This window comes from Nerophis ophidion, linkage group LG16 (assembly GCF_033978795.1).
Source record: "Nerophis ophidion isolate RoL-2023_Sa linkage group LG16, RoL_Noph_v1.0, whole genome shotgun sequence".
Taxonomy (NCBI): Eukaryota; Metazoa; Chordata; class Actinopteri; order Syngnathiformes; family Syngnathidae; genus Nerophis; species Nerophis ophidion.
In genome coordinates this window covers 24,014,005-24,029,899 of record NC_084626.1, presented here as the reverse complement: position 1 = coordinate 24,029,899, position 15,895 = coordinate 24,014,005, and positions in this window count along the sequence as shown.

Genomic DNA, 15,895 nt, shown 5'->3' with positions numbered 1-15,895 from the left:
GCCAGATCCGGCTCTTTTGGTGACTGGATCCGGCTCTCAGGTAAATCTGAGCTGACATTGCTTGACACGATAAGTAATGAATCAGTGTTAAAAATAATGTTCAAAATATAAAACATTCTCATGCATTTTTAATTCATCCATCCGTTGTTTACCGCACCTGTTCAAGAAGTTGCGTTAATGGTAAGAAGTCATTTAATTATTATTGGTTAGTGTGGGGCTTGCCCTCCTGGGGGTTCTTCAGACCACCAAGCACCGACATGAGAGCCTGTTTCAGGGTTACAATATTGTTTTATTTAGTTGCTTTCCAGCAATTGTATTTTTCTCTTTCGTTCTCGCTCGCGCTCTGGCTCCAGCCCCAACCTCGTCCATCCTCCTGGCTGCTGCTTATGACATAGCGACATGTGATTAGAAAACAAGGCCCAGGCGGGCAATCTACGCACCTGTCGCTGATTTCGAGGCCGGTCCTGGCAACACCCCGCTTCGCTGCAGGCCCGCAGGCCACGCCCCCTCCACAGTTAGCTTCCGAATAACAATGTTATTACAAAGAATAAGAGACCTATTATACTCTAGAAATGTTGTTCTTACTTAAAAATGCACACGTTTAGTTGTGTTCAGTGTTAAAAAAAATATCCTATGGCTCTTACGGAAATACATTTTAAAATATTTGGCTTCTTGGCTCTCTCAGCCAAAAAGGTTCCCGACCCCTGGAGTAGACAGAAAACGCAAGCCAGAGTCCATATTTACATTCTGCTCTATGTTGACTATGAATGCTGTAATTATTGTGTTATTCATGCTGGCTTTTTTTTTGTTATTTACATTGAAACATACTTTGTCAAACAGCTCAGTCTTTACCAGCGATGAAAACCAAATAGGCTCATATCTGTTTCGGTGTTATTGTAATTTAAGAAAAAAATGATCACATTGCAATTTTATGCTCGGAATGTAATGATGTTTTTTTTTTTTTTTTTTACAAAGCAAAAAGCCAAACAACACGACGGCTTCTCATTTAAATGATAATTTTTGCACCACTATTCATTTTGAGGCTGCAACATGGTGTAGGACTTCTGAAACGGGCCTTGGAATTACAATAGGTATTAAAGACAGGACAAAAGAGATGACTTCATTTAAAAAATGGCTGGATGTAATCAATAATTCACCCACTCGTGACACATCGTTTATTCCCAATGTGGCAAAGGCCATTTGGTCATTATTGACTCTGCAGTTGTGATCTTATCAGCGTTGGAGTCGCGGTATGTTGTGTCGGCGGTAGAGAACAACGACACCTCAAAAGTGACAATTTCATAACACACCCCTGATGAAACACTACCACGCAGCACAGAGAACTACCACCAATGTTCCAAACCTTCCAGATTCAACCCTCTGAAAATATCAACCACCTTACAGTCAGATCAAGTACAAACCCCGTTTCCATATGAGTTGGGAAATTGTGTTAGATGTAAATATAAACAGAATACAATGATTTGCAAATAATTTTCAACCCATATTCAGTTGAATATGCTACAAAGACAACATATTTGATGTTCAAACTCATAAACATTATTTTTTTTTTTGCAAATAATGATTAACTTAGAATTTCATGGCTGCAACACCTGCCAAAGTAGTTGGGAAAGGGCATGTTCACCACTGTGTTACATCACCTTTTCTGTTAACAACACTCAATAAATGTTTGGGAACTGAGGAAACTAATTGTTTTATGTAGAGCTTCAGACGTTCAACAGTCCAGGGTCTCCGCTGTCGTATTTTACGCTTCATAATGCGCCACACATTTTCCATGGGAGACAGGTCTGGACTGCAGGCGGGCCAGGAAAGTACACGCGCTCTTTTACTACGAAGCCACGCTGTTGTAACACGTGGCTTGGCATTGTCTTGCTGAAATAAACAGGGGCGTCCATGATAACGTTGCTTGGATGACATTGTACGTTGCTCCAAAACCTGCATGGACCGTTCAGCATTAATGGTGCCTTCACAGATGTGTAAGTTACCCATGCCTTGGGCACTAATACACCCCCATACCATCACACATGCTGGCTTTTCAACTTTGCACCGATAAAAATCCGGATGGTTATTTGCCTCTTTGTTCTGGAAGACAACACCCACGTCCTCTGTTTCAAATACGATTTGAAATGTGGACTCGTCAGACCACAGAACACTTTTCCACTTTGCATCAGTATATCTTAGATGAGCTCGGGCCCAGCGAAGCCGGCGGGGTTTCAGGGTGTTGTTGATAAATGGGTTTGGCTTTGCATAGTAGAGTTTTAACTTACAGATGTAGCGACCAACTGTAGTTACTGACAGTGGTTTTATGAAGTGTTCCTGAGCCCGTGTGGTGATATCCTTTACACACTGATGTGGGTTTTTGATGCAGTACCGCCTGAGGGTTTTCAAAGGTCTGTAATATCATCGCTTACGTGCAGTGATTTCTCCAGATTCTCTGAAACTTTTGATTATTTTACAGACCGTAGATGGTAAAATCCCTAAATTCCTTGCAATAGCTCGTTGAGAAATGTTGTTCTAAAACTGTTCGACGATTTGCTTACAAAGCGGTGACCCTCGCCCCATCCTTGTTTGTGAAGTACTTAGCATTTCGTGGAAGCTGCTTTTATACCCAATCATGGCACCCACCTGTTCCCAATTAGCCTGCACACCTGTGGGATGTTCCAAATAAGTGTTTGATGAGCATTCCTCAACTTAATCAGTATTTATTGCCACCCTTCCCAACTTTGTTCTCACGTGTTGCTGGCATCAAATGCTAAAGTTAATTATTAATTGAATATCAGTTTGAACATCAAATATGTTGTCTTTGTAGCATATTCAACTGAATATGGCTTGAAAATGATTTGCAAATCATTGTATTCCGTTTATATTTACATCTAACACAATTTCCCAACCCATATGGAAACGGGGTTTGTACTTTGTAGCCAAGGTGGCAAAGGCCAAAGCCCAAGTCTAGACATTAATTTATCGTATTTTTTGGACTATAAGGCACACTTAAAACCCTATAATTTTCTCAAAACTCGACAGTGCGCCTAATCATCATTATGTTTGTGCTTAGCGACCTCGGAGCTATTTTATTTGTTACATGGTGAAATGATGAGTTTGACCAGTAGATGGCAGTCACACATAAGAGATATGTGTGGACTGCAATACGACTCAAGTAAACAAAACCAACATTTGATATGTTGGGGTTCCCCTGTGCACAACAAAGAAATATTGCATCTCCCACTCTTTCTGGAATTGTCTTTGCTCATCACTAACCCTTCTCTTCACTGCAGGCTTTGAAAAAGACATGTTTGGGGTTGTGGATTACATTTGAGAATAATGTTATTTCCGCAATTTGTGTCGCTCCGCCCTACAGCAACACGGCGGTCGGCGGATAATAGCTGGTAAAGTACCGGGATAGCGAGCACCAAAAAATGACGGCTAACGCAGCGTTATCCGGCATCATATAGAAATATATGTAGTGTTCATCGTGTGAGACTGCAAATAAAACAATAAAAATACAAACAACGGTTTGAATTGGTCCATGTTATCGGGGACTGTTATTACTGACGGACAGGTGTCATCGCGGTGTGACTGCAGCCAGGCACGTAAAAAAACCCTCGTCTCCATGGCAACGTCTCTGTCGCTTTCACTCATTTGCCGCTTTTCCACTAATGCAGGGGTAGGCAACCCAGAACGTTGAAAGAGACATTTTGGACCCAAATAACACAACGCTGTTAAGCGGCATTCATATAAAACTCGCAGGCTGTACTAACATTAAACTTTCATATTAAGGTGGGGGCCGCAAAATAACGTCTCTCAGGCCGCAATTGGCCCGCGGGCCGCGAGTCTGAAGCCCCTGTTCTAACTATTGGGCTGTTTCTGTCAGGGTTATTAGTTGTTGAACCCCAAGATGCAGGGATGGAGGCAGGGATTGGATATGAAGACATTATTTAATATAAATAATAGAACAAGAACAAACAAAAGGCACGCACGTGGGCGGAATAACAAACTAAGGGAGCTAGCACTGGAAGCTACAAAACAAAAAGGAACTTTAGCATGGAAGCTAGAGGATCACAAACAGAAAAACGGGAAATAACTAATGGCTAACAAGAACAGCTTACCGCTACGACAACCAGGACAAAATGTAGCACGACAGGTAATAGCTGAAAAGAATCACAGACACGACAAGAGCAACAACGACAAGTCCGAATGACAATACAATGATCCAGCACTGACTGGAGGACCATCCATCCATCCATCCATTTCCTACCGATTATTCCCTGTTGGGGTTGCGGGGGGCGCTGGCGCCTATCTCAGCTACAATCGGGCGGAAGGCGGGGTACACCCTGGACAAGTCGCCACCTCATCACAATCACATTCACACACTAGGGCCAATTTTTAGTGTTGCCAATCAACCTATCCCCAGGTGCATGTCTTTGGAGGTGGGAGGAAGCCGGAGTACCCGGAGGGAACCCACGCACTCACGGGGAGAACATGCAAACTCCACACAGAAAGATCCCGAGCCTGGATTTGAACCCAGGACTGCAGGACCTTGGTATTGTGAGGCAGATGCACTAACCCCACTGGAGGAACAAAGCAGGTAAAATAGGAGCTGGCCAATTGACATCAGGTGTGACCAGATGCCAATCAGCCGCAGCTGAGTGAAAACCGGACACAGGGAGACAAACAGGAAGCTGGTCCAAAATAAGAGCACTAGACAGGAACTAAGGACAGGAAATACTAAACACACAGAGGAGAAACTAAAACACAAACCAACTGTCAGTGGCAACTCTGACAGTTTCTAGTTTTATATTTCATCTGTTTTTATTATCATTTTATTATTATTTGTTTTACACTGTAGTACTTTGAGGTTGTTTGCTCAACGTAAAGTGCTTTTTTTACAGATAAAATATATTATTATTATTACCATTTTGCGTAGGACACAGTTTTCTTTGGTAAAATCAAACATTTTCAGTGGTTAAAAATAGACTTCATTTATGAGCCCTCAAGGTGCTGCCACACTGCGACTTCTCGGTTTGAAAGCGCCTGACCCTCATCAATGATTTGTGGCCGCTCCACGGGCCGTCGTCTTCCCTTCACCCCCTGCTTTGTTTTGAAAGCCCGGGTTCGGCATGCAGTCGCCGCCTGGCTGTGACAGCGGGCGCGGGCGCACCGGACATCTCAGTGATGCCAGGAATTAATGAGACATGCATGGGTAATGTGATTACAAAGCAGCACGAGACAAAACAAGAAAGCAAACAGCTGCACTTACAGCATCGCGTCCACGGAGAAGGTAAAGGGATGTAAATCCAGGTCGGGGACGTGACAGCGGCGGGGTGTCTCACTTAAAGCGGCAACGGGATCAGGTCAAAGACGGAACTCTCTTGTGAGTTTAAGTTGAGGAATCAGCATTTTTTGGTGCGGGTATGGAAATGTTGTCGTCGCGCAAAAAAAAAAAAGTGTACCGAGCAAGGAAGGCACTTGACAAATCAAAGCTGCATGACAAATCACTTTGTTGTTGAGACAGCGGCCTTGACCTTTACATATTCCAACATCAGTTCATTAATAATGCATCCGGCAGCACTTTGCCGGCTGCCATTACTAGGTTTCACATTGTGGGTGGAAAAACAACAGCTCATTCTTTTTTTTTTGCATTGGCTTGCCTGCCTTGCCTGTAAGGAAGACTTTTTTTAAGGGGCTGGTTTATAAATTAATGAGCAGTGCTTACAGTGTAAATAACTGCTGATAATGCACACTGGGTTATTTGACATTGTCATACAATGTGGGGACCCGAACATATGGCGCCGTTCCATACACAGCTTGCGGTCGTTTCCTTGGATTCAGAAGCTTTTGACTAAAGTTAGATCTTTAATTATATTTTCTTTGTCTGTTTTGTTTTGTTTTTTTTTAAATTTAAATTTTTATTTTATTTTACTACATGACATTCACCGTTATTATTGATTATTTCTTTAAAAAAAACAACAACAGCTCATTCTTTTTTTGCATTGGCTTGCCTGGCTTGCCTGTAAGGAAGACTTTTTTAAGGGGCTGGTTTATAAATTAATGAGCAGTGCTTACAGTGTAAATAACTGCTGATAATGCACACTGGGTTATTTGACATTGTCATACAATGTGGGGACCCGAACATATGGCGCCGTTCCATACAGAGCTTGCGCTCGTTTCCTTGGATTCAGAAGCTTTTGACTAGAGTTAGACCTTTAATCATATTTTCTTTGTCTGTTTTCTTTGTTTTATTTTGTTTTTAATTTTTATTTTATTTCAATAGATGACATTCACTGTAATTATTGATTATTTCTTTAAAAAAAACAACAACAGCTCATTCTTTTTTTGCATTGGCTTGCCTGGCTTGCCTGTAAGGAAGTCTTTTTTAAAGGGCTGGTTTATAAATTAATGAGCAGTGCTTACAGTGTAAATAACTGCTGATAATGCACACTGGGTTATTTGACATTGTCATACAATGTGGGGACCCGAACATATGGCGCCGTTCCATACAGAGCTTGTGGTTGTTTCCTTGGATTCAGAAGCTTTTGACTAGAGTTAGACCTTTAATCATATTTTCTTGGTCTGTTTTCTTTGTTTTATTTTGTTTTTAATTTTTATGTTATTTCAATAGATGACATTCACTGTAATTATTGATTATTTCTTTGAAAAAAACAACAACAGCTCATTCTTTTTTTGCATTGGCTTGCCTGGCTTGCCTGTAAGGAAGTGTTTTTTAAAGGGTTGGTTTATAAATTAATGAGCAGTGCTTACAGTGTAAATAACTGCTGATAATGCACACTGGGTTATTTGACATTGTCATACAATGTGGCGACCCGAACATATTGTGCCGTTCCATACACAGCTTGCGGTTGTTTCCTTGAATTTAGAAGCTTTTGACGAAAGTTAGATCTTTAATTATATTTTCTTTGTCTGTTTTGTTTTTTTAAATTTTTTTTTAAATTTTTATTTTATTTTACTACATGACATTCACCGTTATTATTGATTATTTCTTTGAAAAAAACAACAGCTCATTCTTTTTTTGCATTGGCTTGCCTGCCTTGCCTGTAAGGAAGACTTTTTTTAAGGGGTTGGTTTATAAATTAATGAGCAGTGCTTACAGTGTAAATAACTGCTGATAATGCACACTGGGTTATTTGACATTGTCATACAATGTGGGGACCCGAACATATGGCGCCGTTCCATACAGAGCTTGCGGTCGTTTCCTTGAATTTAGAAACTTTTGACTAAAGTTAGATCTATAATTATATTTTATTTGTCTGTTTTCTTTTTTTTAATTATTTTTTATTTTATTACATGAAATTCACTGTAATTATTGATAATTTCTTTAAAAAAAACAACAGCTCATTCTTTTTTTGCATTGGCTTGCCTGTAAGGAAGACATTTTTAAGGGGCTGGTTTATAAATTAATGAGCAGTGCTTACAGTGTAAATAACTGCTGATAATGCACACTGGGTTATTTGACATTGTCATACAATGTGGGGACCCGAACATATGGCGCCGTTCCATACAGAGCTTGCGGTCGTTTCCTTGGATTCAGAAGCTTTTGACTAGAGTTAGACCTTTAATCATATTTTCTTTGTCTGTTTTCTTTGTTTTATTTATTTTTTTTTTTTAATTTTATTTCAATAGATGACATTCACTGTAATTATTGATTATTTCTTTAAAAAAAACAACAACAGCTCATTCTTTTTTTGCATTGGCTTGCCTGGCTTGCCTGTAAGGAAGTCTTTTTTAAAGGGGTTGGTTTATAAATTAATGAGCGGTGCTTACAGTGTAAATAACTGCTGATAATGCACACTGGGTTATTTGACATTGTCATACAATGTGGGGACCCGAACATATTGTGCCGTTCCATACACAGCTTGCGGTTGTTTCCTTGAATTTAGAAGCTTTTGACTAAAGTTAGATCTTTAATTATATTTTCTTTGTCTGTTTTTTTTTTTTTTTTTTTAAATTCAATTTTTATTTTATTTTACTACATGACATTCACCGTTATTATTGATTATTTCTTTAAAAAAAACAACAGCTCATTCTTTTTTTGCATTGGCTTGCCTGCCTTGCCTGTAAGGAAGACTTTTTTTAAGGGGGTGGTTAATAAATTAATGAGCAGTGCTTGCAGTGTAAATAACTGCTGATAATGCACACTGGGTTATTTGACATTGTCATACAATGTGGGGACCCGAACATATGGCGCCGTTCCATACACAGCTTGCGGTCGTTTCCTTGAATTTAGAAACTTTTGACTAAAGTTAGATCTATAATTATATTTCATTTGTCTGTTTTCTTTTTTTTAATTATTTTTTATTTTATTACATGAAATTCACTGTAATTATTGATAATTTCTTTAAAAAAAACAACAGCTCATTCTTTTTTTGCATTGGCTTGCCTGTAAGGAAGACTTTTTTAAGGGGTTGGTTTATAAATTAATGAGCAGTGCTTACAGTGTAAATAACTGCTGATAATGCACACTGGGTTATTTGACATTGTCATACAATGTGGGGACCCGAACATATGGCGCCGTTCCATACAGAGCTTGCGGTCGTTTCCTTGAATTTTGAAGCTTTTCACTAAAGTTAGCTCTTTAATTATATTTTCTTTAGTCTGTTTTCTTTTTTTATTTGTTTTTAATTTTTATTTTATTTTATTACATGACATTTACAGTAATTATTGATAATTTCTTTAAAAAAAAAACACAGCTCATTCTGTTTTTGCGTTGGCTTGCCTGCCTTGCCTGTAAGGAAGACTTTTTTTAAGGGGTTGGTTTACAAATTAATGAGCAGTGCTTAGTGTAAATAACTGCTGATAATGCACACTGGGTTATTTGACATTGTCATACAATGTGGCGACCCGAACATATTGTGCCGTTCCATACACAGCTTGCGGTTGTTTCCTTGAATTTAGAAGCTTTTGACTAAAGTTAGATCTTTAATTATATTTTCTTTGTCTGTTTTGTTTTTTTAAATTTTTTTTTCAATTTTTATTTTATTTTACTACATGACATTCACCGTTATTATTGATTATTTCTTTAAAAAAAACAACAGCTCATTCTTTTTTTGCATTGGCTTGCCTGCCTTGCCTGTAAGGAAGACTTTTTTTAAGGGGTTGGTTTATAAATTAATGAGCAGTGCTTACAGTGTAAATAACTGCTGATAATGCACACTGGGTTATTTGACATTGTCATACAATGTGGGGACCCGAACATATGGCGCCGTTCCATACAGAGCTTGCGGTCGTTTCCTTGAATTTAGAAACTTTTGACTAAAGTTAGATCTATAATTATATTTTATTTGTCTGTTTTCTTTTTTTTAATTATTTTTTATTTTATTACATGAAATACACTGTAATTATTGATAATTTCTTTAAAAAAAACAACAGCTCATTCTTTTTTTGCATTGGTTTGCCTGTAAGGAAGACATTTTTAAGGGGCTGGTTTATAAATTAATGAGCAGTGCTTACAGTGTAAATAACTGCTGATAATGCACACTGGGTTATTTGACATTGTCATACAATGTGGGGACCCGAACATATGGCGCCGTTCCATACAGAGCTTGCGGTCGTTTCCTTGGATTCAGAAGCTTTTGACTAGAGTTAGACCTTTAATCATATTTTCTTTGTCTGTTTTCTTTGTTTTATTTTATTTATTTTTTTTATTTTATTTCAATAGATGACATTCACTGTAATTATTGATTATTTCTTTAAAAAAAACAACAACAGCTCATTCTTTTTTTGCATTGGCTTGCCTGGCTTGCCTGTAAGGAAGTCTTTTTTAAAGGGCTGGTTTATAAATTAATGAGCGGTGCTTACAGTGTAAATAACTGCTGATAATGCACACTGGGTTATTTGACATTGTCATACAATGTGGGGACCCGAACATATTGTGCCGTTCCATACACAGCTTGCGGTTGTTTCCTTGAATTTAGAAGCTTTTGACTAAAGTTAGATCTTTAATTATATTTTCTTTGTCTGTTTTTTTTTTTTTTTTTTTAAATTCAATTTTTATTTTATTTTACTACATGACATTCACCGTTATTATTGATTATTTCTTTAAAAAAAACAACAGCTCATTCTTTTTTTGCATTGGCTTGCCTGCCTTGCCTGTAAGGAAGACTTTTTTTAAGGGGGTGGTTAATAAATTAATGAGCAGTGCTTGCAGTGTAAATAACTGCTGATAATGCACACTGGGTTATTTGACATTGTCATACAATGTGGGGACCCGAACATATGGCGCCGTTCCATACACAGCTTGCGGTCGTTTCCTTGAATTTAGAAACTTTTGACTAAAGTTAGATCTATAATTATATTTCATTTGTCTGTTTTCTTTTTTTTTATTATTTTTTATTTTATTACATGAAATTCACTGTAATTATTGATAATTTCTTTAAAAAAAACAACAGCTCATTCTTTTTTTGCATTGGCTTGCCTGTAAGGAAGACTTTTTTAAGGGGTTGGTTTATAAATTAATGAGCAGTGCTTACAGTGTAAATAACTGCTGATAATGCACACTGGGTTATTCGACATTGTCATACAATGTGGGGACCCGAATATATGGCGCCGTTCCATACAGAGCTTGCGGTCGTTTCCTTGAATTTTGAAGCTTTTCACTAAAGTTAGCTCTTTAATTATATTTTCTTTAGTCTGTTTTCTTTTTTTATTTGTTTTTAATTTTTATTTTATTTTATTACATGACATTTACAGTAATTATTGATAATTTCTTTAAAAAAAAAACACAGCTCATTCTGTTTTTGCGTTGGCTTGCCTGCCTTGCCTGTAAGGAAGACTTTTTTTAAGGGGTTGGTTTATAAATTAATGAGCAGTGCTTAGTGTAAATAACTGCTGATAATGTACACTGGGTTATTTGACATTGTCATACAATGTGGGGGCCCGAACATATGGCGCCGTTCCATACAGAGCTTGCGCTCGTTTCCTTGAATTTAGAAGCTTTTGACTAAAGTTGGATCTTTAATTATATTTTCCTTTGTCTGTTTTCTTTTTTTATTTGTTTTTAATTTTCATTTTATTTCAATACATGACATTCACTGTAATTATTGATAATTTCTTTTAAAAAAAAACACAGCTTATTCTGTTTCTGCATTGGCTTGCCTGCCTTGCCTGTAAGGAAGACTTTTAAGGGGCTGGTTTATAAATTAATGAGCAGTGCTTACAGTGTAAATAACTGCTGATAATGCACACTGGGTTATTTGACATTGTCATACAATGTGGGGACCCGAACATATGGCGCCGTTCCATACAGAGCTTGCGCTCGTTTCCTTGAAATTAGAAGCTTTGGACTAAAGTTAGATCTTTAATTATATTTTCTTTGTCTGTTTTCTTTTTTTTAATTAGTTTATTGATTTTTATTTTATTTTATTACATGAAATTCACTGTAATTATTGATTATTTCTTTTAAAAAACAACAGCTCATTCTTTTTTTGCATTGGCTTGCCTGCCTTGCCTGTAAGGAAGACTTTTATAAGGCTTGTTTATAAATAATGAGCAGTGCTTACAGTGTAAATAACTGCTGATAATGCACACTGGGTTATTTGACATTGTCATACAATGTGGGGACCCAAACATATGGTGCCGTTCCATACACAGCTTGCGGTTGTTTCCTTGAATTTAGAAGCTTTTGACTAAAGTTAGATCTTTAATTATATTTTCTTTGTCTGTTTTGTTTTTTAAAAACATTTTTTCAAATGTTATTTTATTTTACTACATGACATTCACCGTTATTATTGATTATTTCTTTTAAAAAAACAACAGCTCATTCTGTTTTTGCTTTGGCTTGCCTGCCTTGCCTGTAAGGAAGACTTTTTTTAAAGGGCTGGTTTATAAATTAATGAGCAGTGCTTACAGTGTAAATAACTGCTGATAATGCACACTGGGTTATTTGACATTGTCATACAATGTGGGGACCCGAACATATGGCGCCGTTCCATACACAGCTTGCGGTCGTTTCCTTGAATTTAGAAACTTTTGACTAAAGTTAGATCTATAATTATATTTCATTTGTCTGTTTTCTTTTTTTTTATTATTTTTTATTTTATTACATGAAATTCACTGTAATTATTGATAATTTCTTTAAAAAAAACAACAGCTCATTCTTTTTTTGCATTGGCTTGCCTGTAAGGAAGACTTTTTTAAGGGGTTGGTTTATAAATTAATGAGCAGTGCTTACAGTGTAAATAACTGCTGATAATGCACACTGGGTTATTCGACATTGTCATACAATGTGGGGACCCGAATATATGGCGCCGTTCCATACAGAGCTTGCGGTCGTTTCCTTGAATTTTGAAGCTTTTCACTAAAGTTAGCTCTTTAATTATATTTTCTTTAGTCTGTTTTCTTTTTTTATTTGTTTTTAATTTTTATTTTATTTTATTACATGACATTTACAGTAATTATTGATAATTTCTTTAAAAAAAAAACACAGCTCATTCTGTTTTTGCGTTGGCTTGCCTGCCTTGCCTGTAAGGAAGACTTTTTTTAAGGGGTTGGTTTATAAATTAATGAGCAGTGCTTAGTGTAAATAACTGCTGATAATGTACACTGGGTTATTTGACATTGTCATACAATGTGGGGGCCCGAACATATGGCGCCGTTCCATACAGAGCTTGCGCTCGTTTCCTTGAATTTAGAAGCTTTTGACTAAAGTTGGATCTTTAATTATATTTTCCTTTGTCTGTTTTCTTTTTTTATTTGTTTTTAATTTTCATTTTATTTCAATACATGACATTCACTGTAATTATTGATAATTTCTTTTAAAAAAAAACACAGCTTATTCTGTTTCTGCATTGGCTTGCCTGCCTTGCCTGTAAGGAAGACTTTTAAGGGGCTGGTTTATAAATTAATGAGCAGTGCTTACAGTGTAAATAACTGCTGATAATGCACACTGGGTTATTTGACATTGTCATACAATGTGGGGACCCGAACATATGGCGCCGTTCCATACAGAGCTTGCGCTCGTTTCCTTGAAATTAGAAGCTTTGGACTAAAGTTAGATCTTTAATTATATTTTCTTTGTCTGTTTTCTTTTTTTTAATTAGTTTATTGATTTTTATTTTATTTTATTACATGAAATTCACTGTAATTATTGATTATTTCTTTTAAAAAACAACAGCTCATTCTTTTTTTGCATTGGCTTGCCTGCCTTGCCTGTAAGGAAGACTTTTATAAGGCTTGTTTATAAATAATGAGCAGTGCTTACAGTGTAAATAACTGCTGATAATGCACACTGGGTTATTTGACATTGTCATACAATGTGGGGACCCAAACATATGGTGCCGTTCCATACACAGCTTGCGGTTGTTTCCTTGAATTTAGAAGCTTTTGACTAAAGTTAGATCTTTAATTATATTTTCTTTGTCTGTTTTGTTTTTTAAAAACATTTTTTCAAATGTTATTTTATTTTACTACATGACATTCACCGTTATTATTGATTATTTCTTTTAAAAAAACAACAGCTCATTCTGTTTTTGCTTTGGCTTGCCTGCCTTGCCTGTAAGGAAGACTTTTTTTAAAGGGCTGGTTTATAAATTAATGAGCAGTGCTTACAGTGTAAATAACTGCTGATAATGCACACTGGGTTATTTGACATTGTCATACAATGTGGGGACCCGAACATATGGCGCCGTTCCATACAGAGCTTGTGGTCGTTTCCTTGAATTTAGAAGCTTTTGACTAAAGTTAGATCTTTAATTATATTTTCTTTGTCTGTTTTCTTTTTTTTAATTAGTTTATTGATTTTTATTTAATTTTATGACATGAAATTCACTGTAATTATTGATTATTTATTTTAAAAAACAACAGCTCATTCTTTTTTAGCATTGGCTTGCCTGCCTTGCCTGTAAGGAAGACTTTTATAAGGCTGGTTTATAAATAATGAGCAGTGCTTACAGTGTAAATAACTGCTGATAATGCACACTGGGTTATTTGACATTGTCATACAATGTGGGGACCCGAACATATGGCGCCGTTCTATACAGAGCCTGCGGTAGTTTCCTGAAATTTAGAAGCTTTTGAAAACATTTATATCTTTAACAATTTTTTCTTTTTCTGTTTTCTTTTTTATTCTATCTTTTCTAATTTTTTATTTCACTGTAATAATTGATTATTTCTTAAAAAAAAACTAATTATTTATAAGTTAAAGTTAAAGTCCCACTAGGTGTGGTGAAATCATTCTCTGCATTCGACCCATCCCCATGTTCACCCCCTGTGAGATGAAGGGAGCAGTGAGCAGCAACGGTGGCCGCGCTCGGGAATTACTTTGGTGATTTAACCCCCGTTTCCAACCGTTGATGCTGAGTCCCAAGCAGGGAGGTCAATTGGTCACATTTTCATAATCTTTGGTATGACTGGGCCGGGGTTTGAACTCACAACCTTCCAGTCTCAGGGCGGACACTCTTAACCACAAGGCCACTGAGCAGGTTAAAGTTAAAGTTGAAGTACCAATGATTGTCACACACACTTAGTGTGGTGAAATTTGTCCTCTGCATTTGACCCATCCCCTATGTTCACCCCCTGGGAGGTGAGGGGAACAGTGAGCAGCAGCGGTGGCCACGCTCGGGAATCAATTTGGTGATTTAACCCCCGATTCAAACTTTGATGCTGAGTGCCAAGCCGGGAGGCAACGGGTCCCATTTTTATAGTGAAATGTGAAGTGAAGTGAATTATATTTATATAGCGCTTTTCTCTGGTGACTCAAAGCGCTTTTACATAGTGAACCCAATATCTAAGTTACGATTAAACCAGTGTGAGTGGCACTGGGAGCAGGTGGGTAGAGTGTCTTGCCCAAGGACACAACGGCAGTGACTTGGATGGCAGAAGCGGGGAACGAACCTGGAATCCTTAAGTTCCGGCACGGCCGCTCTACCAACCGACCTATACCGCCCCGTCGTATATATAGTACATAGTATATAGTCTTTGCTATGACTTGGCCAGGGTTTGTACTCACTACCTTTCAGTCCCAGGGCAGACACTCTAACCCATGGGTGTCAAACTCTGGCCCGCGGGCCAAATTTGGCCCACCGTGTAATTAAATTTGGCCCTTGAGCCAATATCAAATTAACATTAGAGCTGGCCCGCCAGTATTATAACACCGCATTCATCGCTATTACTCATACTTACCAACCCTCCCGATTTTCCCTTGCCGAAAATAACCCCGGGCAACCATTCTCCCGAATTTCTCTCGATTTCCACCCAAACAACATAATTGGGGACGGGCCTTAAAGGCACTGCATTCAACGTCCTCTACAACCTGTCGTCTCTTCCGCTTTTTCTCCACACAAAAATTGTGTCGGCCCAGTCACATACTGTATGCTGACTTTACACACAAACAAGTGAATGCAAAGCATACTTGGTCAGCCGCCACACAGGTCACACTGAGGATGGCTGTATAAACAACTTTAACACTGTTACAAACACTGTGAACCCACACCAAACAAGAATGACAACCACATTTAGGGAGAACATCCGCACCGTAACCCAACATAAACACAACAGAACCAATACCCAGAACCCCTTGCTACAATATTTGAAAATCGATTTTGCATGTCACTATAAAATTATACAAGCCTTGCTCGTTCAATATTCAATGCAAAACTTGTTTGGGTCCCTATTTTAATGTTCCCGAAGGAACTCTCCTGAAGGGATCAATAAAGTACTATCTATCTATTAAAAGGTTAATTTGTTCAACCTTGGCCCGCAGCTTTGTTCAGTTTAAAATTTTGGCCCACTCTGTATTTGAGTTTGATACCCCTGCTCTAACCACAAGGCCACTGAGAAGGTTAAATAATAAACAATTAATAGGGTTAATAAACAAAAAGGGCAATGTTTAAAGGGGAACTTCACTTTTTTTGGGGGGGGGGTTGTC